This window comes from Macaca thibetana, chromosome 9, assembly GCF_024542745.1.
Source record: "Macaca thibetana thibetana isolate TM-01 chromosome 9, ASM2454274v1, whole genome shotgun sequence".
NCBI classification, from domain to species: Eukaryota; Metazoa; Chordata; class Mammalia; order Primates; family Cercopithecidae; genus Macaca; species Macaca thibetana.
The window spans coordinates 53,040,108-53,067,340 of NC_065586.1; the positions used below are offsets into that span (position 1 = coordinate 53,040,108).

Sequence of the window (27,233 nt, forward strand, 5' to 3'; positions counted from 1 at the left end):
CTCAAAAGTCACAGTCCATGTGAAACCAAATCCAGAAAGACTTGACTAAAATCTACCTCCACCTCCTCCCCCAGATCCTGATAGGAGGAAGAAGAATATAAAGAAAAACATGATAAAACTTAATATTTCAATAAAGTGTCTGCCATCTTACCTGGTATTTACTAAGCATTTGCCCACTTTCTGCCCTGCATGTTCTCTCAATCAATCCTTTTGACACATATCAGGAAGATACTCTTATCTCCACTTTACAAACAAACGGTGTTAAGTAACTTGCCCACGGCCTCACAGCAGGTAAATGACAGAACTAGGAGGAACCTGGATTCAGAGCTTGCACATGATGCCGCTGCACCCACTGCCTCCCCTGGATATGGACAAAGACGAAAAAGGGAGTAATCTAATCTCAAGAGGTAAAAGACACGCCAGAAAAGTAAAAAATATTGGATGATTGAAGGTAAACTGCAAACAATAATGCTAATGACAAGGTTGAGGGCAAATTGTGAAAATCTTAAACAGCCTTTGTTTGCAGGTGACAAGATTTTCTATGAAGAAGATCTGAAAGTACTGACCAAAAATATTATGAAACTAATAGTTTTAGCAAGTTTGTAGGACATGAAGTTAATATTCAAAAGTCAACAACTTTGTATGTAACACCAATGAACAAGTGGAACTTGAAATAAAAAACACTATCATTTATATTGGTACCCCCCAAAATAAAGTACTTAGGTATAAATTTAACAAAACATGTACAAGATCTATATAAGGAAAACTATGCACTCTGATGAAAGAAATCCAAGAACTAAATACATTATAAGATATTTCATACTTAAGAATAGAAAGCCTCGGTTGGGTGCAGTGGCTCATGCCTATAATCCCAGCACTTTGGGAGGCCGAGGTGGGTGGATCACTTGAGGTCAGGCGTTCAAGACCAGCCTAGCCAACATAGTGAAACCCCATCTCTACTAAAAACACAAAACTTACCCTGGTGCAGTGGCTCATGCCTGTAATCCTAGCTACCTGAGAGGCTGAGGCAGGAGAATCACTTGAACCCAGGAGGCAGAGGTTGCAGTAAGCCGAGACTGTGCCACTGCACTCCAGCCTGGGCAACAGAGCAAGACCCTGCCCCCCCCCAAAAAAATAGACTCAATATTTGCCAAGATGATCTATAAACTTAATGCAATCCCAATCAAAATTTTAGCAGCTATTTTGTGGATATCAACAAACTGATTCTAAAGTTGATACAAACAGGCAGAAGACCCAGATGCTCAACACAATATTGAAGAAGAAGAACAAAATTGAATAATTGACACTACTGGACATCAAAGCTTATTATAAAGGTACCTAAATCAAGACAGTGTGATATTGGCAAAAGGATAGACGAGCTGATCAATGAAACAGAGAGCCCAGAAATGGACCTACATAAATATAGTCAACTGATCTTTGACAAAGGATCAAAAAGAATGCAATAGAGCAAAGATAGTCTTTTCAAACAATGGTGCTGTAACAAATGGACTTCCACATACCAAAAAATGAACCTAGACACTGACCTTATATTCTTAACAAAAATTAACTCAAGATGTACTATAGACTTAAATGTGAGATGCAAAATTATAAAACTAGGAGATAATCTAGATGACCATGAGTATGGCAATGACTTTTTAGATATAACAGCAAAGGCATGATCTGTGAAAGAAATAATTGATAAGCTGGACTTCATTAAAATTCAAAAATTCTGCTCTATGAAAGATATCGTCAAGAGAATGAGAAGACAAGCCACAGACTGGGAGAAAATCTTTGCATGAGACCTACCTAATAATGGACTATTGTCCAAAATATACAAAACTATTAAAACTCAACAATAAGAAAATGAACCCAATTTTCAAAATGAGCAAAAGACCAGGACACCTCACAAAAAAAAGATATACAGATCACAAATAAGCATATGAAAAAACGCCTCACATCATCTGTCATTAAGGAAATGCAAATTAAAGCAACAATGATATACCACTACACACTTATTAGAATGGCCAAAATCCAGAGCACTGAGGGTACCAGAAATGCTGGAGAGGATGTGGAGCAATGGGACTTCCCATTTATTGCTGGTGGGAATGTAAAATGGTACAGTCACTTTGGAAGATAGCTTTGGTACTTTCTTACAAAATTAAACATACAGTATTTCCCCCTTACCCATGAAGGATATATTCCAAGATCCCCAGTAGATGCCTGAAACCTCAGATAGTACCAAACCATATATATACTATGTTTTTCCCATATATACATACCTATGATAAAGTTTATAAATTAGGCACATAAGAGATTAAAATTAAGAACTAATAAAAGAGCAATTGTAGCACTAAACTATAATAAAAGTTGTATGAATGTGGTCTGTCTCTTTCTCTGTCAATATCATATTGTACTGTACTCACCTATTTTCAAACTATTGCCGAACTTGGGTAACTGAAATCATGAGAAGCAAAACTGCAGATAAGGGGGGACTACTATAATTTTACCAGTGTGATTCTGCACTTACACTCTCTTGTATTCACCCAAGTGAGTTGAAAACTTATGTCCACACGAAAACTTGCACAAAAATGTCTCTATCAGTTTTATTTATAATTGCCAAAACTTGGAAGCAACAAAGACGTCCTTCAGTAAATGAATAGAAAAAGGGATATTCTATCATCTGGTGCATGCTGATAATAGATTATTATTCAGCACTAAAAAGCAATAAGCTAACAAGCCATGAAAAGATGTGGCAGAAGCTAAGATGCCTATTACTGAAAGAAGACAATCTGAAAGGCTGCATATTACATGATTCAGACCATATCACATTCTGGAAAAGCCAAAACTATGGAGACAGTAAAAAGGTCAGTGGTTTCCAGTGGTTTCCAGAGGCTAGTGGGAAGGAAGGAATGACTAGATAGCACAGAGCATTTTTAGGACAGTGAAGCTATTCTGTATGATAATATTATGGTAGATACAGGTTATTATACATTTTTCAAAACCCATAAAATGAACTGAAACGTCAACTAAGAACTTGATTGATAATGATGTGTCAGTGCATGTTCATCCGGTATAACAGATGTAGCACTCTGATGTGATGTTGACAGTGTGGGAGACTGCATGGGACGGGGCAGAGGGTACATGGGAACTCCATACTTTCTGCTCAGTTTTGCTGTGAATCTAAAACTGTTCTAAAAGATAAGGAAAAAATTCTAGGAGGCCTATAGTTACTACTTTATTTGTAATCAGTGGTGATCCACAGAAGAATTCTAGAAACACAGAAGTTATATAGTTCTGCTTCCAAGGGTTAATCTGGGGGCAATGCACAGTAAAGACAAGAAGAGAGAGGGAGAAGGGAATAGACTCCCCATGTGACTGTACACTAGCTGGCCTACATAGAAGATTGCAAGGGGCTAGATCAGGCCATAGCCCTGGAATGAAGGGATGGGAAGACAGATTAATGACTTCACGGTGATGGGACCCACATGGCTTGGCATCTGGTTAGATGCCACCATTCAAACATGAGAATGAGAGGAAAAGTAAAAGGGAACAAAAAGTCCTAGGGAATGTGAAGAATGATGTCCCCAATAAAATAAGTATAGGACACAGAAGGAAATTAAAGAAGGATCTAACAGTTCTGTAATTTAGTTAATGCACATTCTACAATGGACCTCTAGAGTATAATTCTAGACTGATATGTCTAAATCACATTCCCACGGTACACAGATGAGGGGTTTTGCAGATGTTTTGTATGACTGTCTAACAAGCAACCAATCTTTCCACTTGCTCTGTAGCTGGGACCCCTGGAAACAGCGAGTGATGCTTTACAGAAACCAGTTCCTCTGCCTTGGGGGGAGAAAATTGGTTAAATCAATCATACACAGCTAACCTAAGAAGCTGTGCTCAGGGAGAAAGCTGTGCTGTCAGGGAGAGGGAGTTGGATTTTAAATCAAAGGACCTGAGTTTCAAGCACCATTTCTGCCACTTAATGAACTTGAACCTGGAATAAGTTATTCTCCTCTCTTATCTTCACTTTCTTCTTATTTAAAATGTGAATACTAATGCATATCTCATATGATTGTAATGAGAATAAATGGAGTACTCTATATGAAGGGGTTTTGTAAAGAGCCATGCAAAAGTGAAGGATTTAAAGTTATTTCTACTCAGCAGGGTGAAAATCCCATAATTGATTGTAGTTTCTGGATGCAAAATAATTCACTAAAAGGAGGGAAATAAGTTTTATGTTCACCAAAGCAATTTCAAGTTACTGAATTCATTATGCATACACAGCCATCCCTCAGGATTGCCAGGGATTGGTTGCAGGACACCAGTGTATACCAAAATCCACACTTACTCGAGTTCTGCAGTCAGTCCTGAGGAACCTGGGTATAGGAAAAGTCAGCCCTCTGTACACAGGGGTTTTGGATTCTGCAAATACAGTATTTTTGATCTGGGTTTGTCTGAAAAATAATCCACATGTTAAGTGGACTGGCCTAGTTCAAACCCACATTGTTCAAGGGTCAGCTGTATACGCAGCATTGTAAGATGCCCTCTTTTGGCACAAAATAATAAAGGGTACCATTCCTGATCAAACAGTCAAAACACTTGGGTCAGAGATGGCCCTGCTATGCATATCCATCTTAGGAACTCAGAAGTATTTGTGACAAGCCCAGGGACATTCGTTTACAGGAGAGTCCCTAATTCTTCTAGAAGAAACTATTAAAACATTTTGGGATTTGTGGCCCAAATTCCAAATTAGCATCTAGAAACAAATACTGAAGATGGCTGCAATCACAATTCCTACGAAACTCCCATGGCTCTAACTTTCTCAGCCAAGAGTGTTATAAACAAGCATAAGATATCTCCTGAAAAACATGTTCTTGGCTAGCAAGGCCATTTCCTGGTCTTTGAAAGAGTAATAACATGGTGGCATGTAGCCATGGGGACCAGATAAAAAAGAGGCCCCCTGAATTAGGGCCTCCCCTACCGTAGATGTGAACTCCTACCCTCTCCCCTGAGCTGCTTTCCCTGGTACCTCCGTGATCTGTCACCTTGGTCGTCCTGCCCCCACTTAGTCCTGTTGGATTACCTGCAGATTTAGACATCAATACCATTACTCAAAACCATCTGATTCAGCTAACACTGAACCATAACAAATCACCTCCAAACTTAATGGTTGACAAAAACCACCACTTATGACTTCTCACAAGTCTATGATTGGGGAGCAGTTTTACTCATGGAGGCTGGGCTTAGATGATCTTATCAGGGGCCATACATGCATTGGAATTCAGTTGGTATATTCATGGGGACTGGCTGCTCTATGATAGTCTTAAGTGGGACAGCTTGGCTCTACATACATGCCTTACATCCTTCTAGCAGGCTGTGGGACAGCTTGGCTCTACATACATGCCTTACCTCCTTCTAGCAGGCTAGCCTAGGTAGGGCAGGGTCCAAGAAAGAAAGAGGAAACACGACAGCATTATTTTCAAGCCTCAGCTTGCACCAAAACCACACTTTCAGATACTAACTATTATGTACTACTCTCTGGAGGTGAGTTATAACTTACTCCCCTCTCCAGCATTTATTATTTTATTATTTATCAATATATGATCAATTTACTTGCTATTACAAAATATTCCTCTAGAGCAGGGATCAAATCTTGCCTACTGCATGCATTTTTATAGCTTGTGAGCTAAGAATTGTTTTTACATTTTAAATGGTTGGGGGGAAAATATGATTTTGTGTTGAAAGAAAATTATATGAAATTCCAACTTCAAGGTCCATAAATAAGTTTTACTGGAATACAGCCATATTCATTTATTTATATGTTGTGTATGGCTGCTTTCTCACTGCAACAGCAAAGTTAAATCATTGCAGTTAGAGAGCACATGGACCCCAAAGCCTAATATATTTACTACCTGGCCCTTTACAGAAAATGTTTGCCAACCCCAGTTCTACGGTGTGACTTCCAAAGGCTGAACAGTGATGTGATTTTTCTTTTGTGTCAGTACTGTCAAGATCTAAGCTACAAATGTTGAATATGAAGGTCATGTTCAATTTTTAGTATTATAGATAACAACTTTCAAAAGGAAATATCATGTGCACTTCTGAATTATTCATTAGTTCAATTCTTAGAAATGGAATTGTTGAGGCAAAAGATAAGCACATTTTAAGGCTCTGATGCATATTACCACTTTGACATACCTTTAAGATAGATATAAAATCATCTGAAACATAATTTTATATCGACTTTTTAAGCATTATTTTCATTAAGAATGGATATGGGATTTGCTCAAAGGACATTTTGATCTTTAATTGAGATAATCATTTGATTTTTCCTTTTGCTTAATGATATAATCAGTTTTCTGAAAAAAAAAATACAGTTTTTACTTTCTTAATCACCTCTGAATGCAAAAAAAGATTTATTGAAATATTTTATTTAATACAAAATTATGTTAGTAACTTCTCCATAGGTTATCACTACTCACCAGGGCTCCACTTCTACATTTCTAAGATGGAGAGCTGATTCTTAGACACTTTGCCTCCAGGTTCTCCTGGCTTCCCGTGAAATGTACAGCAAGGCCACATCAGGCATCACTCACTGATATGGTTTGACTGGGTCCCCACCCAAATCTCACCTTGAATTGTAATAATCCCCACATGTCAAGGGCAGGACCAGATGGAGATAATTGAATCATAGGGTCAGTTTACCCCATACTGTTCTCATGGTAGTATGTCTCATGAGATCTGATGGTTTCATAAATGGGAGTTCCCCTGCCCAAGCCCTCTTGCCTGCAGCCATGTAGGACATGACTTTGCTCCTCATTCACCTTTCTCCATGATTGTAAGGCTTGACCAGCCATGTGGAATTGTGAGTCCATTAAGCCTTTTTCTTTAAAAATTACTGAGGGATTGCCTTGGGAGTTATACCTGATGTAAATGACGAGTTGATGGGTGCAGCACACCAACAAGGCACAAGTATACATATGTAACAAACCTGCACGTTATGCACATGTACCCTACAACTTAAAGTATAATAATAATAAATAAATTTAAAAAAAAATTACTGACTCTTAGGTATGTCTTTATTAGCAGCATGAGAACAGACTAATACATTCACTACTTTGTTACTTTCTGTCATCCATGGGAAGAACCCTTACCATTCTGGAGATTTACCACTTAAGTGGCCCATAAGAGTTTTGCCAAATGCCATTGATTCAAAGTGGCAGAATTCTGGTTCCAGACAGATTATTCTCAATCTGGCCATGGCCTGCACTCTTCCCCAGCCCACATTCTGAATGAGAGGGGACCAGGGTCACCAACATCTCCTCTAATAATTTCCTGTGATAACTCTTTTGCATTCTCAGGAAGGCAAGCAGCCTGGCAGCCCTTGGCACCATTGCTTAGTTTAGTGGCAGTTATAGATAACAGAATTTTATTAGACTTTTTGGCATATTGGTAGTTCCTCTACAGTATTTTTGGGTCAATGCAGGTTGTTCTAAGAGTTTATTTTTCAGATGGATTCTGGGAGGGAGGAGTTGACACCTGTGTACAACTCAACATCCTTTCAAAAAGTCTTCCTAAAAGGCAAATTTATGTGAGGAAGTGATTATACGAGCATGAAGGGAGTTTTGAAAGTTAGTTCAGTGAAGTAAAGATGGAATGAGAGAGAGCTGAGAAAAAAGAGAACATTGAGACCCATCTTTTAACCAAGTATAAAATTAAACACTTAATATCTTAGCAGAAAAGGCCTGAAAGGAAGGTACCCTCTCAGCATAAACTTATTAAATAAGGTCTAAAAATTACCCAGACGGTAACAGAATGTTTCCTTGGCAATATTGGTGGTCAAGAGACTGTTACCAGCCTCTGAGGCAGAAAGAATTAAAGAAGGAGTGATATCCCACTGTATTCCTTAATGTATGTAGACTAAATTATAGGGCATTCTCATTGTTTAAAAAAAAAAAACATAATTTGCTTAAAAACTATATATCTGTGATAGTTAGCCACACCTATGCGAAAGACTCGACTCTTTTTTTTCTTTTTTTTTTGAGACAGAGTTTCACTCTTGTTGCCCAGGCTGGAGTGCAATGGCATGATCTCGGCTCACTGCAACCATCGCCTCCTGGGTTCAAGCAATTCTTCTGCCTCAGCCTCCCAAGTAGCTGAGATTACAGGCATATACCACCATGCCCAGTTAATTTTGTATTTTTAGTAGAGATGGGGTTTCTCCGTGTTGGTCAGGCTGGTCTCGAACTCCCAATCTCAGGTGATCCACCCGCCTTGGCCTCCCAAAGTGCTGGGATTACAGGTATGAGCCACGGGCCAAAAGCCTTCTCTTAATGTGCATGAGAACAGACTAATACATTCGACTTTTTAAGCATTATTTTCATTAGGAATGGATATGGGATTTGCTCAAAGGACATTTTGATCTTTAATTGAGATAATCATTTGATTTTTCCTTTTGCTTAATGATATAATCAGTTTTCTGAAAAAAAACTGGTACCCTTGTCCACCTGATGATGGCTTGCCCAATAGCAAGAGGCTTCTCTATCTTTTACCAGTAATCTAAGTATTTTATTTCCCTGTTCCCTCTACCCCAACTTATTATTCCCCCCAAAGTTTCCATCCCAATACCCTTTATTTTTTCTACAGTATTCTGTAGAATATCTACAGATATCCTCTGTATAGCCTGGGCTAAATTCAGTCTTCTTTTTACCCTCAAATAAAGTTAGACCCAACCAGGATATTTATTGGAAAGATGAACATATATCATAATGCAAAAAAAGAAAGGAGCATAAGTGTGATCTAAAGATCATGAAAGATAGCCCAGAATCAAAATCTGGTGAGACTACATTCAAATGCCAAATTCTAAGGACAACTCTCAAATCACAAGTGTGATTTTGAGGCCAGATTCAGAAGCCAGAAAGCAAGTGATAAGAACAAGAGGCATCAGAAACATACATTCCAAGTCAACTCCTATTACCATCTTCAGAGTGAACATGGCTTACATTTTTTGGATGCTGGGAGGATCAGACTATCTTAAGATAAAGACAGAGTCAGAGTGGATACAAGTTTCAACTAAATATAACATTTAGCAAATTCCAGAAGATAACTCTGTAAATCTGAGTAATCAATAAAGTAACTGTCTTAGTCTGTTCAGGCTGTTATCTAAAAATGCCATAAACTAGGTAGCTTATAAACAACAGAAATTTATTTCTTACAGTTCTGGAGGCTATGATGTCCAAGACCAAAGCACCCACAGAGTAGGTGTCTGCTGAGGGTGTCTGCTGTCTTAAGATGGCACCTTCTTGCTGTGTTCCCACATGGTAGAAGGAGGCAAGGCAGCTCTCTGGGATCTCTCTCAGAAAAGCACCAATCACCTCCTAATACCATCACCTTGGGGGTTAGGGTTTCAATATATGAATTTTGGGGATGTACAAACATTCAGACCATTGCAACTATAAAATTTAAATTTCCTTCATTTAAATTTCCCTGTTATAAGCAAAGATGATTTTCTGTCTTGGCCTACATGAAAATTATATGTTTGTTTATCCTTGTATATTTTAAAAGGTTGAAAAGTACCATCTTTGAATTCACTCAATTACAAGTTAAGTAGTATGTATATTAGAATCAATTATTGAAGTGATTATCATATAATTGTTCTGAGTAATAATTTGAAGCATACAGTGCCTCAAAGACTCAGTTTCCTTCAGGGTCAAGCATAACTAGCTCACAGGCTTGCTGAGAGCCCAAGATTAAACACTGTCATCTTTAATTGAGTACTTATTTCTTAAAATGCTGCAAATGAGGTGATGATGAGGACTGAGAGGACATAAAACAATCCAAACCAAATAAAACAATGATGTCTGCCAAAGTCAGATATTCTCTCTCTCTGTCTCTCTCTCTCTCTCTCTCTCTCTCTCTCTCACACACACACACACACACACAATCACAAGATAATTACAGAATATAACCTGGGAGTGATAAAGGTTGTTTAAAAAAATTAACTGGAAGGTCATTAGCCTGAGACGGCTCCAGCACAAATACACAAATAAGTATGAGTAAAACTGGATAAAGAAGGGAAAACAATATCAATGCCGATACCCTGGTTGTAATATTATATAATAGTTTTGCAAAATTGATCAATGTGGGAAACTGAGCAAAGAGTATAAGGGATCCCTCTGTGTTATTTCCTACAACTGCATGTGAATCCACTCCACAATTATCTCAATAAAAGTTTTAAAAATAAATATTAATCATAAATAAGACTAAAGACTAACCATATTAATTATAAATATAAGTTAAATTCCCACATTGAAATATGAGTATTCAAATCAATTTTTTAAAAAGCTACATGTTATTTGAAAGAGATATTTAAAAGAAGATGATTAAAAATAATAAATGAAAAGATATGAAAATCCTTAAAGATTAAGGAAGTGTAACAATATTGATATCAGAAAAATATAACCTGAGAAGAACCAAGTAGAAAATAATTCAAGTAGATATAAATATAAAAGGAAAAGAAAACATACATGAACTAAACACAGCTCCCAAAATAAATGAAAAACTGACAGAAATACAGAAGGAAATAGAAAAATAAAAATAGTAGGATGCAATTATAACTCTCTCAAACCGTGAGATCAAGTAAACAAAAGGATAACATAATTTGAATAACCAAAAAATGTCATCAGTATGGATAAGACAAAGGTATCTGAAACTCTCTACCCAATTGAGCAACCATATTCCTTGAAAACACATAGGAAAACATGGATAAAACCTTATCCTCCATTAAGCCTGAGAGAAAAAAAATCATTACTTTGCAAACAACTGAAATCATGGAGACCATATTCTCTGTAAGCAGTATAATAATATTAAAAACAGAAGCCAGAAAAATTACACTCACTAGAAAAGCCTAAAACACCAAATCTTCCGTGAAAGAGACAAGAATACAAAGTGCATGTACTTAGAAATCATCAATTTTGAGAGCATGAGTATCAAGACCTACAAGTGCTACATTACTAAATTGCGAGATAAGGCCAAGATGATGCTCAAAGAAATATTTACAAATGCATAGATTAGAAAAGAAAAGGCTGAAAATAAAAGGAGTACACAGTTTAGGATGCTACTGAATTAGGAGTAAAAGATTGTTTTAAGATAGAAAAGGGGGAAATTAGAAACCTAAGTTAAAATAAAGAACAAAAGATGTAGACATCATCAATAAAACTTTGAAAAAACTAAAACCAGACATTTGGCAGGCCTGAACAACAAAGTGAAAACTCACACACACATTTGAAACAGGAAAAGTCAAAGAAATGGCAGATTCTTTTTAATTATAAGAGATTAATAGGTATAATTTATAATAAATTTGAGGTCTTATACAAAACATGATTTTCTAGGAAAGATCAGTGAAAATCATTTAAAATGTATCAAAACTGTAATCTTTTAAAATGATACAGGGTCTTAGCAGAAGTTTTTAAGGACAAGTTTTAATAAACTTTCAAATATGTGAAAATTGCAATGTGACCAAGCTCTTCCAAAACAAACAGGGGTGAAATGAAACACTTTTTAGCTCACTTTAGGAAAACAGATTAACCAAATGCCCCTGAATCAAAGTCAGAACAGGAGAGCAAAGAGGGAGGGCACGTAGGAAAAAAAGATGGGATATTATAAGACTGAAAATGCAAAAATCCTAAATGAAATTTTTGCAAATGGAACCCATGAGTATGCCAAAAGGGTTTATCTTAGCAATGCAACTATGATACCACGTGAAATCTCTTAATGTAGCAAAATATATTTAAAGACAAAAAAGCTGTGTGATCCCTATAGTAGTTAAAAGTTTTTAATCAATTTCAGTACATAGTCTTACTACGAAAAACTAGTAAACTAGGTAGAAAAGAAAACTTTAATCGGATCAGGTGAATCTGCCAGAGCCTACAGTAAACAACAAAATTCATGGAGAAACATTATTAGTATTTTCATTAAATGTATACGATAAAGGAGCTTGCTAATAGCATTATTATGTGATACCATAATATAGGTTCCAGAAAATGCTTTAAAAAATTAAATAGATAAATGGAAAGATAGAAAGATGTTAGATCATATTGATATAGATACTACATTTGCTAAATTAAATTTCACCCAAAACAGTAACATGGAGAACAGATAATAAAATACTTCCTATTCACAATGCAAGATGTTTAACCTGAACTTATATTTTACTAACTACAGCAAAATAGTGCTGATGCCAGAAGAGACAAATCAGTGAACCAGTGTTAAACCAATAAATAGACCCTGTTACATCTAGGCATTTTTTGATATGCTAAATGTATCATTTCAAATAAGTGAAGAAGACTAAGCAAACATAGTTATCAGATATCTGCTCAAACATATACAGGCAAAAGTAATAACCTCAGTATTCTTTAGCTGAATGTTCTATAATCTAGACTACCACTCATCATTAAAATTATATGACAAAATATTCAAGAAAATTTCCACAGTAAAGTTTTGTGTAATTTTTTTTTTTTTTAGACGGAGTTTCGCTCTTGTCACCCAGGCTGGAGTGCAATGGCGTGATCTGCGCTCACTGAAACCTCCGCCTCCTGGGTTCAAGCAATTCTCCTGCCTCAGCCTCCCAAGTAGCTGGGATTACAGGCGTGAGCCACCACGCCTGGCCATGTTGTGTAATTTTTAAAAAGAAAATAAAACAGTATTTTGTTATTTTAATTTCATAAATATAGAGAGATGTAAAAGGTCATGCACAGAAAAAAAGATGGGAAAAATGTGAAAAAAATTACAATGGTTATTTTGAGGGAAGGCAGTTACGTGTGATTTTATTATTTCTGTTGTGCTTTTCTGTGTTTTCTTTTCCTTTTTGAGACTGGTCTTTCTCTGTTACCTAGGCTGGAGTGAGTGCAGTGGCACAATCTCAGCTCACGCCTCCACCTCTCAGGCTCAAGTGATCTACCCACCTCAGCCTCCCACTGTAGCTGGGACCACAGGCACACACCACCACACATAATTACTTTTTATTATTATTTGTAAAGATGGGATCTCGCTATGTTGCTCAGGGTAGTCTTCAACTTCGGGCTCAAGCAATCCTCCTGCCTTGGCCTCCCAGGGTGCTGGGATTACAGGCATGAGCCACTGCACCTGGTCCTTTTCTGTCTTTTCTGACAATTAAATTTGTAATTAGAATATAAATTTTGAGTTGACTTATTTTAGCTGAAATGACAACTCTGTTTCGTGAACAGGAGAGAAAAAAACAACACTTATGATAGTATGAGTGAAAGAATATGTAAGATTCACATGAAAAAAATATCTGAGAATATCTCATGAAATAATATATATGGTTATATCATTTTATTCATTCAAAACTTTGCCTCATAAAATGAACTGGCCAAGGAGTGAGTCTACAGTAAAATTTTAGGATAGATATAAAGGTCTCTACATCACCCATGTACTTGGCTTCAGTAGGATGCATTATGTATTAGCTGATAATATGTGTTGCAGGAGTCAACAAAGCAGTTAGATTTGTGGAAGCTTAATTAGCTTCACAAGAAAAACAAAGCAAAAAAGCAATCAGAGGTGTTCTTGATCTTTAGTACAAATGTGGATGTGCTATTGTTTTCCCTGGAAGATCTGTTGAAAGGCCATTATATCTGCAAGGCTACAGTGTCTCAACTCACTTGGGTGCAACGGGGCTGACAATGAGATGCAGGATGTCCTTCCAGGTAGCCAGCTAATTTCTCTGCAGAAGTACCCATGAGCTGCCAGGCAGGGACTGTGCTGGTGCCAGCAATCTGACTATCAAAAGCCAAATCTATTATGACCCAAGGCAGGCAATAGTTAAGTAGTGACAGCATGAATTTCTCTAGATTCTGAGTTTTCTGCACCCTCTAGCTGATCACTACTCAAGGAAAACTATGAACAGAAACAGCATTGGAGGGGGAAGCAAAAGCTAGTGTTGGGGGCTGCATTGTGTCTCCCCAAAATTCATCTGTTGAAGTCCAAATTCTTAGTACCTCAAAATGTAACTATATTTTGAGACAAAGACCTTTAAAGAAGTGATTAAGATAAAATGAGGTCAGCTGGGTGGGCCCCAATCCAGTGTGACCAGTGTCCTTATAAAAGGAGGAGGTTAAGTCACAGACAACATACAGACCAAGGGGCAGCCCTGTGAGAACACAGTGAGAAGACGGCCAGCCGCAAGCCAAGGAGAGAGGCCTCAAAAGAAACCACAACTACGCGTATCTTGATTTTTGACATTTAGACTCCAGAACTCGGAGAAATACATTTCTGTCCTCTAAGCCACCCAGCCTGTAGTATTTTGCTATGGCAGCACTAGTATACTAAAACACCCAGGAACACTCAAATTTCAAAAAGCTCCTATAGTACTTCTCTCAAAAGGAAAATGTATTTTAAAAATACATATCAAGGGAAAAAAATCTTACTGTATCAACTCTAATTGTTTTTGGAAGATACCTTGGCTTCTTTGCTTGAAAATAAAATAGCAAAAAATAAATTGTACACACAGATGTATATATCTGGCAATGTGTTTTATACTTATTAGAAAGAGATTTGCTCTTTCTCCTAAAACATGGTATGCTGTGATCCTTGCTAAATGCAAACCCTTGTCCCCAAAGTCATCTGTGAGACCCTGTCATGCAATAATCTCTGAAACCTTTGCTTGCAAGGAACATCATCCATCATCCCAACAGTGAGGAAATCTTTTCCATAGTGTCCTTGACAATGTGGATGATCTCTGAGAGCGTACAGGTGCCCAAACACAGGGGACAGCTTCATTCACTGACAGAATTCCAGTTTTCAAAAAGTTCATCCTGATATTTAACTTAAACCTACATCCATTATTCCAAGTTCTACCTTCAGATTTGCACTGAAAATGTTTACCCCTCCTTCATGTGCAGTGTCCCAGGTCTTCACATCTGCTGCCTACCTTCCTTCAAGCACACTCTCCTTTGACTCTGTCCTACCTCTGGTAGTGTCCACAAAGTCAACACTCTATCTCCCCTAAAGTCCTCTAACAAAAAGGCAGCATGAGATCAACTTCTGGCATGACCACATGAGGAGCTCAGCTGACCTGTTCCTTAGTGAAACTACTGAAATTTTATACACACACAGAATTTGAAGCCTCTGGAAGTGGGCCTGATAGCAAACAGCAAATGAGAAAACATCTATTCAAGAAAATCTAAGGCAATTCTGTAACAAAGGCAAGTCTGTGCCTAAATTAAGGGAAAAAAAAAAAAAAAGAAGATCCCAAATCAATAACCTAACTTTCCAATGTAAGATACTGGAAAAAGAAGAGCAAAGCAAGCCTTAAGCAGGCAGATTGAAGGAAATAAAGATTAGAGCAGAAGTTAATGAAACAGAGAACTGAAAACAACAGAGAAAATCAATGAAACCAAAAGCCAATTCCTTGAAAATATCAACAAAAACGGCAAACTTAAGCTAGATTGGCCAAGAGAAAAAGAAAAGACTCAATAACAACAAAAACAGAGACATTGCTAATGACCCGACAGAAAAAAGACTATAAAGGAATACTGTGAACAATGTATGCCAACAAATCAGATAAATTAAATGAAATGGACAGATATTTTAAAAGATACAAACTACCGAAACTGACTCAAGAAGAAATAGATTATATAAATAGACTTGTAGTAAGTAAAGAGATTGAACCAGTAATCAAAAAACTACCCACAAAGAAGCACCTTCTGTTCTTCCAAGCCCTGGGCCAGGCCTACACTGATGAAGAATTGATGAACTATGTTTTCAATTTGGTCTGGAAGTTGATGACATTACTTCTGAGAAGGAAATAAGTAATGAACAAGACAATGTAAATGCTGAAGGGCCCTCTAATGTTTTTTGCAAAATCGACATGTCTGTCAATTTTGGTATGATCTCATGTGTCTGGAAGGATTGATTTGAGGGCTTCAGGTCTTCAAAGAAAGGAAAAAGTCTCTGGCATATAAACAGGTAATGCCTAATGGAAAAATCAAGAAATTGTCACAGAAAAGATAGTTAAGGTATGTCCTTTACAGTAGCAGTTCTCCAAAATCTAAAGCTTACTAAAGATCAATATGACAGCTTCCTTGAACATCAGGAGAAATGACATCAGGATATTTGCTGGAAAAGAGCATTGGTTGCTACTGGAACCCATGATTTGGACACTTTGTCACCCATATACTTGTACTGTGCAAAGTGTCCTTTAGATATCAAGTTCAAGCCCTAAATAAGGCCAAGGAGTATACAATCTGTGAGCCAATGAACATGTACAAGGCTGACAACCACCTTAAACACTATTAACATGTCACTGGAAATAAACCCCTGTACCCAGTTATCTATGATAGCAAGGGTGTCATCCTTTCAATGCCTTCCATCACCAATGATGATGACTCCAAAATTAAATACTAGAAAGGTATTTATCAAATGCACAGGAAGTGACTTTACTAAGGCAAAAAGAGTTCTTGATATTATCTGGACACCATTTTCAGTGACTATATTGAGAACCAATTTATGATAGAAGCAACTGAGGTAGTTTTCCTAATGGAAAAGCATATACTTTTCCAGAACTAGCTTACCAAAAGAAGATAGTGAGGCTGGGCTTGGTAGCTCACACCTGTAATTCCAGCACTTTGGGAAGCTGAGGTGGGAGGATCACTTGAGTCCAGGGGTTCAAGACCAGCCTGGGCAACATAGTGAGATCCCATCTCTATAAAAATATTTTTAATTAAAAATCGTTCAAAAAGATATAGTGAAAGCTGATCTCATTAACAAAAAAAATGAAATCAGAGAAACTCCAGAAAATCTTGCCTAGCTTCTGACCAAGATTTATTTGAAGTCCAAAGTCATAGGCAATGGGAATCACATTGAGAACAAAACCCCTTTGACCACAGCTGACATTATCCATCCATGTGATATTATAGAAGATGCAGCTATTGCTTGTGGATATACAATATTCAGATGACTCTCCCATAAACACCACAGCTAATCAATTTCCACTTCATAAGCTCAAAAAATGTATCAGACATGACATGGTAGCTGAATCCATGGTAAACATGGATTCATTGAAGCACTCACCTTTGCTCTCTGCTCCAAGAGGATATTTCTGATAAACTTGGCTTGGATATCTCTGCAACAAAAGCAGTCCAGATAAGTAAAACTAAAACAGCTCAATTACAGGTGGCATTCATTACCCCTCTTCTTGGTGCTCTGAAGACCACAGAAATGAATCAGAAGATGCTCCTTCCTCTGAAACTATTTGAAATCTCTAACACTGTAATAAAAGATTCTAGCAGAGATGTAGGTACAAAAAACTATAGGCATCTCTTTGCTGTTTATTACAACAAAAATCCTGGGTTTAAGGTCATCCATATGCATCTGGACAGAATTACACAGCTGCGCAATGTACCTCCTATTGAAAATAAAGGGGGATATGTGATCAAATCATCAAAAGGGACTACTTTCTTCCCTGGGCGAAGCACAGAGATCTTTGCCAGGAATCAAAACATCAGGAAGCTTGGAGTCCTTCATCCTGATGTTATCACCAAATTTGAGCTGACCATTCCCTGTTCCTCCCTGGAAATCAATATTGAGCCCTTTTTGTGAAGATAGGTGTTTGTTGTGTGATTCTCTTCCCAAGTATCCCTTTCTCCTCCCCTGATGTCCTTTAGTCCTCCTCCACAGAAAACATTCATGTGTGCTTTAATGTTTAGTAAAGTCAAAAAAAAACAAAAAACAAAAAAAAACCCCTATCCACAAAGAAAAGCCCAAACCCACATGGCTTCACTAGTGAATTCTGCCAAATATTTAAAGAAGAATGTATACTAATTTTTCAGAAACTATTCCAAAAAGTAGGAGAGAGCACTTCCCAAATTATTTTATGAGGCCAGTATTAACCTGATACCAAAACCAGGTGAAAAAAATGACAAGAAAACTATAGACTAATATATCTTATAAATATAGATGTAAAATGTCCCAACAAAATACTAAAAAAGCAGATCCAGCAGCATATTAAAAGGATTTTATTCCATTGCTATGTGGAATTTATCCCAGGAATGCAAGGTTGATTCAACATCTGAAAATTAATTTAATACATTACATCAATACAATAAGAAACAAAATTACCTAAGCATTCCAATAAATGAAAGAAAAGATTTGACAATATCTGATGCCCATTCATAATAAAAGGTAATAAACTAGGAATAGAAGGGAATTTTCTCAACATAATGAAGGGCTTCTGAAAAACCAATAGTTAACAAAACTGGATGCTTTCCTTTCTAAGAGCAGGAACAAGACAAGACTGTCTGCTCTTACTACTTCTATTCAACACTGTACCAGAGGTTCTAGTCAGGCCAATTAGGAAAGAAAAAGAAAAGGCACCCAGATAGGAAAGGAAGAAGTAAAACTATCTCTGCTCACATGTTATAAATAGAAAATCTTAAAGAATCCATTAAAAAATACCATAATAAACAAGTTTAGCAAGGTTGCAAGATACAAGATCAATATACAAAAATCAGTTGTACAATTGTATTTTGTACATTTGCAAATGAGCAATCTAAAAATGAAATTAAGAAAACAATTTCCATTCAAAATGACATCAATAAGAATAAAACACTTAGAAATAAATTTAACAAAAGAAGTTCCAAACTTTGAAGACTACAAAACATTACTGACATTAAATAAGTGGAAAAACATCACATCTCCATGCATCAGAAGACAACATGATGCCAATACTCCCTAAACTGATTCAGAGATTCAATGTAATCACTACCAGAATACCAACTGAATTCTTTGTGGAGATTAATTAGCTGATTATCAAATTCATATAGAACTTGAGGAACCAAGAATAGCTAAATAATCCTGAAAATGAAAAAAACAAAGGATTCATACTTTCTGATTTCAAAACTTTTTTCTTTTTCTTTTTTTTTTTTTTTTTTGAGACAGAGTCTTGCTCTGTCGCCAGACTTGAGTGCAGTGGTGCGATCTCGGCTCACTGCAACCTCCGCCTCCCGGGTTCAAGCGATTCTCCTGCCTCAGCCTCCCAAGTAGCTGCAACTACAGGTGTGCACCACCATGCCCAGCTAATTTTTGTGCGTTTTGTTTTGTTTTTTGTTTGGTTGTTTGTTTTTTAAGACAGAGTTTTGCTCTTGTTGCCCAGGCTGTAGTGCAATGGCACAAACTTGGCTCACCACAACCTCCACCTCCCCAGTTCAAGTGATTCACCTGCCTCAGCCCCCCGAGTAGCTGGGATTACAGGCATGCACCATCACACCCAGCTAATTTTGTATTTTTAGTAGGGACAAGGTTTCTCCATGTTGGTCAGGCTGGTCTCGAACTCCCAACCTCAGGTGATTCACCCTCCTGGGCCTCCCAAAGTGCTGGGATTACAGGCATGAGCCACTGCGCCTGGCCAATTTTTGTGTTTTTAGTAGAAACGGAGTTTTACCATCTTAGCCAGGATGGTCTCGATCTCTTGACCTTGGAATCCTCCCACCTCAGCCTCCCAAAGTGCTAGGATTACAGGCAAAACTTTCTACAAAAGAATGGTAATCAAGGTATTGTGGTACTGGCATAAAGATAGACATAAATCAAAGGAATAGAACTGAGAGTCCAGAAATAAAACCATACATCTATAGTCAACTGATTTCAACAAGAGTGCCAAGATCATTCAAAGAGGAAAGAATAGACTTTTCAACACATAGTGCTGGGACAAATGGATATTCACATACACAAAAATTAACTTGGATATTCACATACACAAAAATTATCTTCCTTCACACCATATACAATATTAACTCAAAATGGATCAAACACTTAAATGTAAGAGCTAAAACTATAAAACTCTTAGGAGAAAACACAGGAGTAAATTGTATGTCTTCACGACCTTGGGTTTGGCAATGGATTTTTACATACGGCATCCAAAGCATGAGCAACAAAAGGAAGTAAAGTAACTTTCCACAAAATTTTAAACCATGTGCTTCAAAGGACATGACACAATGGAAGAAAATATTTGCAAATCATATGTCTAAGAGACTTATCTCTAGAATATATTCTTTAAACTCTTACCATCTCAAAAGCAAACAGTCTAGCTGAACAATGGGCAAAGGATCTGACTAGACTTTTTTTTCAGAGAAGATATACAAATAACCAATAAGCACATGAAAAGATGCTCACATCAGTCCTCAAGGAAATAAAAGTCAAAACCACCATGAGATACCACTTCATGTCTACTAGGATGGCTCAATCAAAATGTCATATGATACCAAGTGCTTGCAAGGATGTTGAGAAATGGGAAATCTTACACAGTGCTAGTGGGGATGTAAAATGGTGAAGACACTTTGGAAAACAATCTAGCAGCTCCTCAAACATAAAGTTGTTATATGACCCAGTAACTTCACTCCAAAGTATTTAGCCAAGAGAAATGAGAACACACGTGCACACAAAACTGTGTACAGAAATATGAAAAGTGGTATTATTCACAATAGCCAAAAGGTAGAACCGACCCAAATGTCCACCAACTAATAAAGATACACTATACACTAGAATATTATTCAGCCACAAAAAGGAAGGAAGCACTGATACATGTTACATCTTAGGTGAACCTTGTAAACATTATGCTAAGCAAAAGATTCCCCTCACAAAGTCCACATATTATACAATTTTATTCCTATGAAAATCTAGTACAGGGAAATCTACAGACACATAAAGTAGATTAGTTCTAGCTTAGGGTTGGGGTAGATGGGGGAATACAAGGGTGATAACTAAAGAGTACCGAGTTTCTTTTTGACATGATGAAAATATTCTAAAGTGTTCTGTGAGGCTGGGCATAGTGGTTCATGCCTGTAATCCCAGTGCTTTGGGAGGCCAAGGAAGGAGGATTGTTTAATGATAGGAGTTTGAGACCAGCCTGGGCAACATGGCAAGACCACATCTCTACAAAAAATTTAAACATTAGTCAGGCATAGTGGTGCATGCCTGTGGTCCCAGCTACTTGGTTGGGTTGGTGATGGGCTGAGGTGGGAGGATTGCTTGAGCCTGGGAGGTTGAGGCTGCCTTGAGCCGTGACTGCATCACTGCACTCCAGCCTGGGTGACAAAGCAGAACCCTGTCTCTAAAAATGTATATATATATTAAGAAAATAAAGTGCACTGTGGTGATAGTTGTACATATCTGTGAATATTGTGAAAAAAATATTAAATCGTATACTTTTAGTGTGTAAATCATATGGTATTTAAATTATATTTTAAAAGACTATTTTTTTGAAAAAACGAAACATCCTGATATCAAAAGAGACTGTTCTTAATTTTAAACCTTCCAATATTTTTCTATATGGCATATTCAACAACACATTGAGCAGTAATCTCAATTTAACCCCAAAACAAGGTTTCCTCAAGCATTTGACCGGACGTGTAGAGCTTAATTATGAATTTCTACTAGATTTACAATGCCCCATCCCTGCCAAGATCTATTCAAAAACTGCTAGCTGTGGACCAGGTCTGCAGTACTTCGTGGCACCTCCAATTAACAGGCAGGAGATCCAGCCCCTATCTTTATCTCCACCACTCAGTCACACATTACTGGGCTTCAGTTTCCTCATCCATGCATCTGGCACGCTAGCCCTGGCCCTAACAAGTTCCCCAGTTGGTTGTGAGGATTAAATGAGATAATGAAAAGCTCTTTGAAAAGACGAAAGCATTATAAAAACAAGACATTATTCCTTAGCACTCCCTGCAAGACGCTTTACCAACTACCCCCCTGGGGAGAGAAGATTAAGAATATATAAACTAAAAATAAAACTTTACCTAGTGTTTTCAACCAAATTCAAAAAGTGTTTTACATTAATTAAGCTTTCAAGTTGATAAACTAGTACATCATTTGAATATTTCCATCAGTCCTATAAAGTAAGAAATGATGTCACAGCCTTTTTCAGAGGACTGAATGTTTTCCAAGCAACGTATCTCATGGATACAGGACAGAAAAGTAGTAAGAATTATCAAATTCCATCTTTCTTTTTTAATATAATAATAATACCAAAAAAAGCCCTTAAAATTAAAAAATAATCTTTGTCACACTTTGAACATACTTAGCATTCCTTTTAAAGCATTTTCCCTGCTGGCAATGAATTTTGGGTTGCAGAGCTTTAAGCAGAAAAAGCAAATCCAAAGAGAAAAGGGAAAAAAAAAAAAAAAAAAGGAAACAAGCCAGATGCATCAGTTGTAAGCAAGCACTTTACAAAGGGAATGAAAAAGGAGGTCTGGCAGTCTCACCTTCAGGGTTCCTCCCTTGAAGGATCTGGCCATTTATGCTACCACATTAATTCATAACAGGAGAGGGAGCCAAGTTCTCCAACTATGATTCTCTGTATTAAAAATATTTCTATTTTCCAAGTCATTTTACATAATTATCCCTTTTGATCATCACAGTATAAGAGAAGCAATGTTTTCCTACTCATGAATTGTAGAACCAGGAATAGTATGCAACACTCCAACTCTTTACCTCTCTGTACTGTCCTATGACCTACACAGACAGCTGAGGGCTCCCACCCCTGCACTGAGACTTGGCCAACGCTGACTTGGCTTCTGCTTGCCTAAGCCAAATTCCTGGGTCAACCCAGCACAGCTTTGAGTTCCTATCTGAAGACTTGCTCAAGGCTGTCAAAAAATTTACCTTTTGTTCTAGTCAACACCTGATGATAGGCCACTGATACTCCCTTCCACTTTCCTAGAGCATTTACTTAAAAAAAAAAAAAAAAAAAAAAAAAAAAAAAAAAAAAAAAAGCTTACAATTGCAAATCCTCCCTCGGTCCCTTTGAGATACGTATGGTCCGTGACCTACTGTGGTTCAAGCTGTGATATTTTGGCTTGGCAATGGTGTGAAGGTGATACACATTCAGAGAAACTGTGCTTCAGAATGGTACAACCATTCTGTTTTTCACTTTCAGTACAGCATTCAATAAATTACATGAGATATTCAACACTTTATTATAAAATAGGCCTTATGTTAGATGATTTTGCCCAATGGTAGGCTAATGTAAGTGTTACGAACACACTTAAGGTAGATTGGGCTAAGCTATGATATTTTGTAAGTTAGGTGTATTAAATGCATTTTTTACTTATAATATTTTCAATTTACAATGGGTTTATCGAGACAAAATGCCATAGTAAGGTAAGAGCATCTGTATCTCCTGTAACTCAGGTGTGTCCTTCTCAAGGACCTGAAAGCTATTTCTCTGAAATGTAGTCATCAAGAAAAATAGAGCCTCTGTGCCCCAGCCTCTGGAAGAGGATACAATCCTAACTTCGGTGATTTCCAGTAAGCAGACACAGCTGGCCTCATCATATTTACACTGACTACCTCTCTTAGCCCCTTTTTGTACTTTTTCACTTCCCTGACTCTACTGAGCCCCTGCTTGCTTCCATTCCCTGTTCCCTCATTCTCCCTTTAAATCGCCCAATCGCCTCTGTACAAATTTGAATGGGCTCAGCTCTTTTTCCTACTGTCAATTTTACTGAATAAAGTATGTTTTTATCATTTTTAACTAATGTCCAGCTTTGTTTCTCTTTGACAACACAGAGGTAAATGTGGTCAAATCCTGTCAGCTCTCCTCTTCATTGCGTCTTGAACCTGACCCAAGTCACCAACTCTGCCCTTCCTCTCTTTGCACCACCCCCAATACCCACCCCCAATATTCAGGGCTTCCCATCTCTCCCAGTGGACAAACCTCCTTTAAATCTCTCTCTGCCTCAAATCTCCCCCCTCCCAGGCAATCCCCTCTGCATTTTCCTCCCAAAATGTAGGTTGCATCATATCTCCCTCTCTTCGAAAACATCTGTGGTGTTGACAAGCTCATTAGCATTTAATACTCCACACTGGCTGTTCTAAGCCTCAATTTCATTTATATCTCTAAGCTAATCTGCCAAGGGAAGGCAGGGACAGGAAGAAGTAAGTCTTTCACAAACTTCCAAAGGGCTCAGAGTGTGACAGCATGGGGGATTGGGAAAAACATGTGGCCCAGCCATTCGCAGAAAGCCTCAGCCCTGTCCCAGCCATTGCCTGAAACTGTCCCATGAAAAAGAGTCATTATCTCCTGAAACAACACAGCAACTCAGCAAATCCTGCCTCATAGAGGCTAGAATTTGTCATTCTGCATCCTTTATTCTTTGGGCTTGCACAAAACAAACACCAAAATTAATGATACTGACAACCAGTATTTATTGAGTACCTTCTCCGAACCAAGTGTCTTGCCAAATGCTTACCTGTATTTTCCTATTTAATCTTCATATCATAACCATGAGTTAGGTACTTATTATTATTCTCATTTAACAGATGAAGAAATTGAAGCTTAACGTGGATCTGCATCTTGTCCTATGTCTTTTCTCGTTTGTAAATCTACTGCTGTTACCCATTTCTCTTAATGTTTTTAAGGAGCAGCAGATTTACAAAAGAGAAAACACATTCCCATAAGTGGTGAGGCTGGGACATGAATCCAGGTCCCTGTGCCCCCAGAGCTTCTTAACTACTGCACATGCTGACAATCATCCTAAGGGTTTTAAACAGCTGTTATTCAGCTTATGGTCTTCAAGCCATTTCTCATAACACATGGACTGCATTCCTTTTTGTCATCCTAGGCATTTTCCTCCAAATGTGGGCAAGTAAATCTAGAATGGAATAAAAATAGCACTCTAAGGAAGGTGTGGGCAGGTCAGAGTGGAGTGGGACTGCCCATCACCTCTCTCAATTCATCAAGGTAAATTTCAAATAGATTAAAGAGTTAAATATTTTCTCAAAAAAAGCAGTGAAAAAACAAGAAAACAGAATGACAAATTTTTCAAAACCCTGAAAGATTATTTTCTCAACCTAGCAGTAATACGGTTCTTGTGTTTTCCGTGTTACAAAGGACAATATTGAAGGATTTGACTACAAAAAAATTAAAGCCTCTGAACATAAAAAGTAACTAAAATATAAACACAAACAGCACACTGAAATAATGTTTGCAGGATGTATGACAAGGGTAAATAACTTTATTAAACAAAGAGTGTGTGCCAATAGATAAGAAAAACATTAAGGTAAATGGGTATCAGCAGGAGATTTACAAAAGAGAAAATACAACCTGTAACTAACATGTTGGGGAAAAGTTCAGCCTTACGAGAAACAGAAATGTAAATAACAAGCTCCTGATTTTCTTCTAATAATTAGCAAAAGATTAAGAAAAGATGTTCAATTCTCTTAGCGGATGTGACAAAACCAGTAGTCTTCTACTTTTTCTACAGGCAGTATACACTGGTAGAGACTTCTGGAAAAAAAATTGGCAATAAATTTCACAGCTATGTTTTTAAGTCTTACAGTTAGGCTACTTCCCATTTTGTAGTAATATAAAATACACAAAGAGCTAAAAGGTGTAAGATAATCATAGTAGCTCAAGTTGGAAGTATTCAAAGATTACAGTAATAGAAGTATATCCATGTGATTTGTGCTATGTAAGTTATATCCACTTTATAAATTACTATTTTATAATGTAAAATAGCATGTCTATGGTTTTTAACATTAAAATATGTATTGTATGCAATGAATGGGCAGCATGAATATGCACACCCTCTATAACTATGCACAAACACTCATCCGAAAAAATAGGTGGACTAGGGAAGCATGATAAGGATTGCTGAGTCAGCCATTGGTGTTCATGGGTAACTAGGATTTTGTCTCATTTTGCCAACTTACATGCATATATATACATATATATACACACAATTTTATGCTATGTATCAATATTTCTCTCAAATTTTGGTTTATTATGTTTTATTTGAAAATCTTTTATTAATATTGTTTGAAAAAATTAAAAAACATAAGCACAAAAAGAAATACCTTGAAATTGTAACTCTAAATCATTCCAACTATTGTAAACAGCTTGATATGCAACTTTCAGTACTTTTCAATAATAATGGTAAATCGTAATAATAATTGACCTTTGTATGTCATTTACTCTGTGCCAGGCACTGTTCAAAGTTCTTGATGTATATTAACTCACTAATTTCTCACAAAAATCTTATGAACTAGGTTCTATCATCATCCCCATTTTACAGATAAGAAAACTGAAGTATAAATAAGTTATTGGCTGAATATTACCCCACTAGATATTAGTAGGGCTAAAATTCCAAATATTTTGATCATTTGTATGTCATTATTTATTATTATTCTACATCCCAGTTTTAACAGTCGTTAAAAAGTAAAAGTTAATTAATGAGCAATGACTCATTATCCAATCCATTGTTTTGGACCGTCTACAATTTTCCAGTTTCCTGAGAGTATAAAAAATAATGGTAAGTGTTTACATTTATAAACAAATTTTTACACATTAGAAGTCAATTTCTCAGAATAAAATTCTGAAAGAAATATTGCTGAATTAAAAAGTAGAAAATTTTTATTGTCTTTTGGCTAAAAACTTCCCATATTTGGCAAAAGACATAAATATACAGATTTAAAGAAGTTAAGTGTATCCCAAAGAGGATAAATCTAGGAAATCTCCATCAAGATACAGAGAGTCCTATTTCTCCACATCCTCTCCAGCACCTGTTGTTTCCTGACTTTTTAATGATTGCCATTCTAACTGGTGTGAGATGGTATCTCATTGTGGTTTTGATTTGCATTTCTCTGATGGCCAGTGATGATGAGCATTTTTTCATGTGTCTGTTGGCTGTATGAATGTCTTCTTTTGAGAAATGTCTGTTCATGTCCTTTGCCCACTTTTTGATGGGGTTGTTTGTTTTTTTCTTGTAAATTTGTTTGAGTTCTTTGTAGGTTCTGGATATTAGCCCTTTGTCAGATGAGTAGATTGCAAAAATTTTCTCCCATTCTGTAGGTTGCCTGTTCACTCTGATGGTAGTGTCTTTTGCTGTGCAGAAGCTCTTTAGTTTAATGAGATCCCATTTGTCAATTTTGGCTTTTGCTGCCGTTGCTTTTGGTGTTTTAGACATGAAATCTTTGCCCATGCCTATGTCCTGAATGGTACTACCTAGGTTTTCCTCTAGGATTTTTATGGTATTAGGTCTAACATTTAAGTCTCTAATCCATCTTGAATTAATTTTCGTATAAGGAGTAAGGAAAGGATCCAGTTTCAGCTTTCTACTTATGGCTAGCCAATTTTCCCAGCACCATTTATTAAATAGGGAATCTTTTCCCCATTTCTTGTTTCTCTCAGGTTTGTCAAAGATCAGATGGCT

At 37.0% G+C, this 27,233-nt stretch overlaps 1 pseudogene; it reads left to right on the plus strand.

The window, feature by feature from the left end:
* Positions 1 to 337: 337 nt before the first annotated feature.
* On the plus strand, positions 338 to 17,622 carry LOC126962246 (phenylalanine--tRNA ligase beta subunit-like; annotated as a pseudogene).
* The last annotated feature ends 9,611 nt before the right edge of the window (positions 17,623 to 27,233 follow it).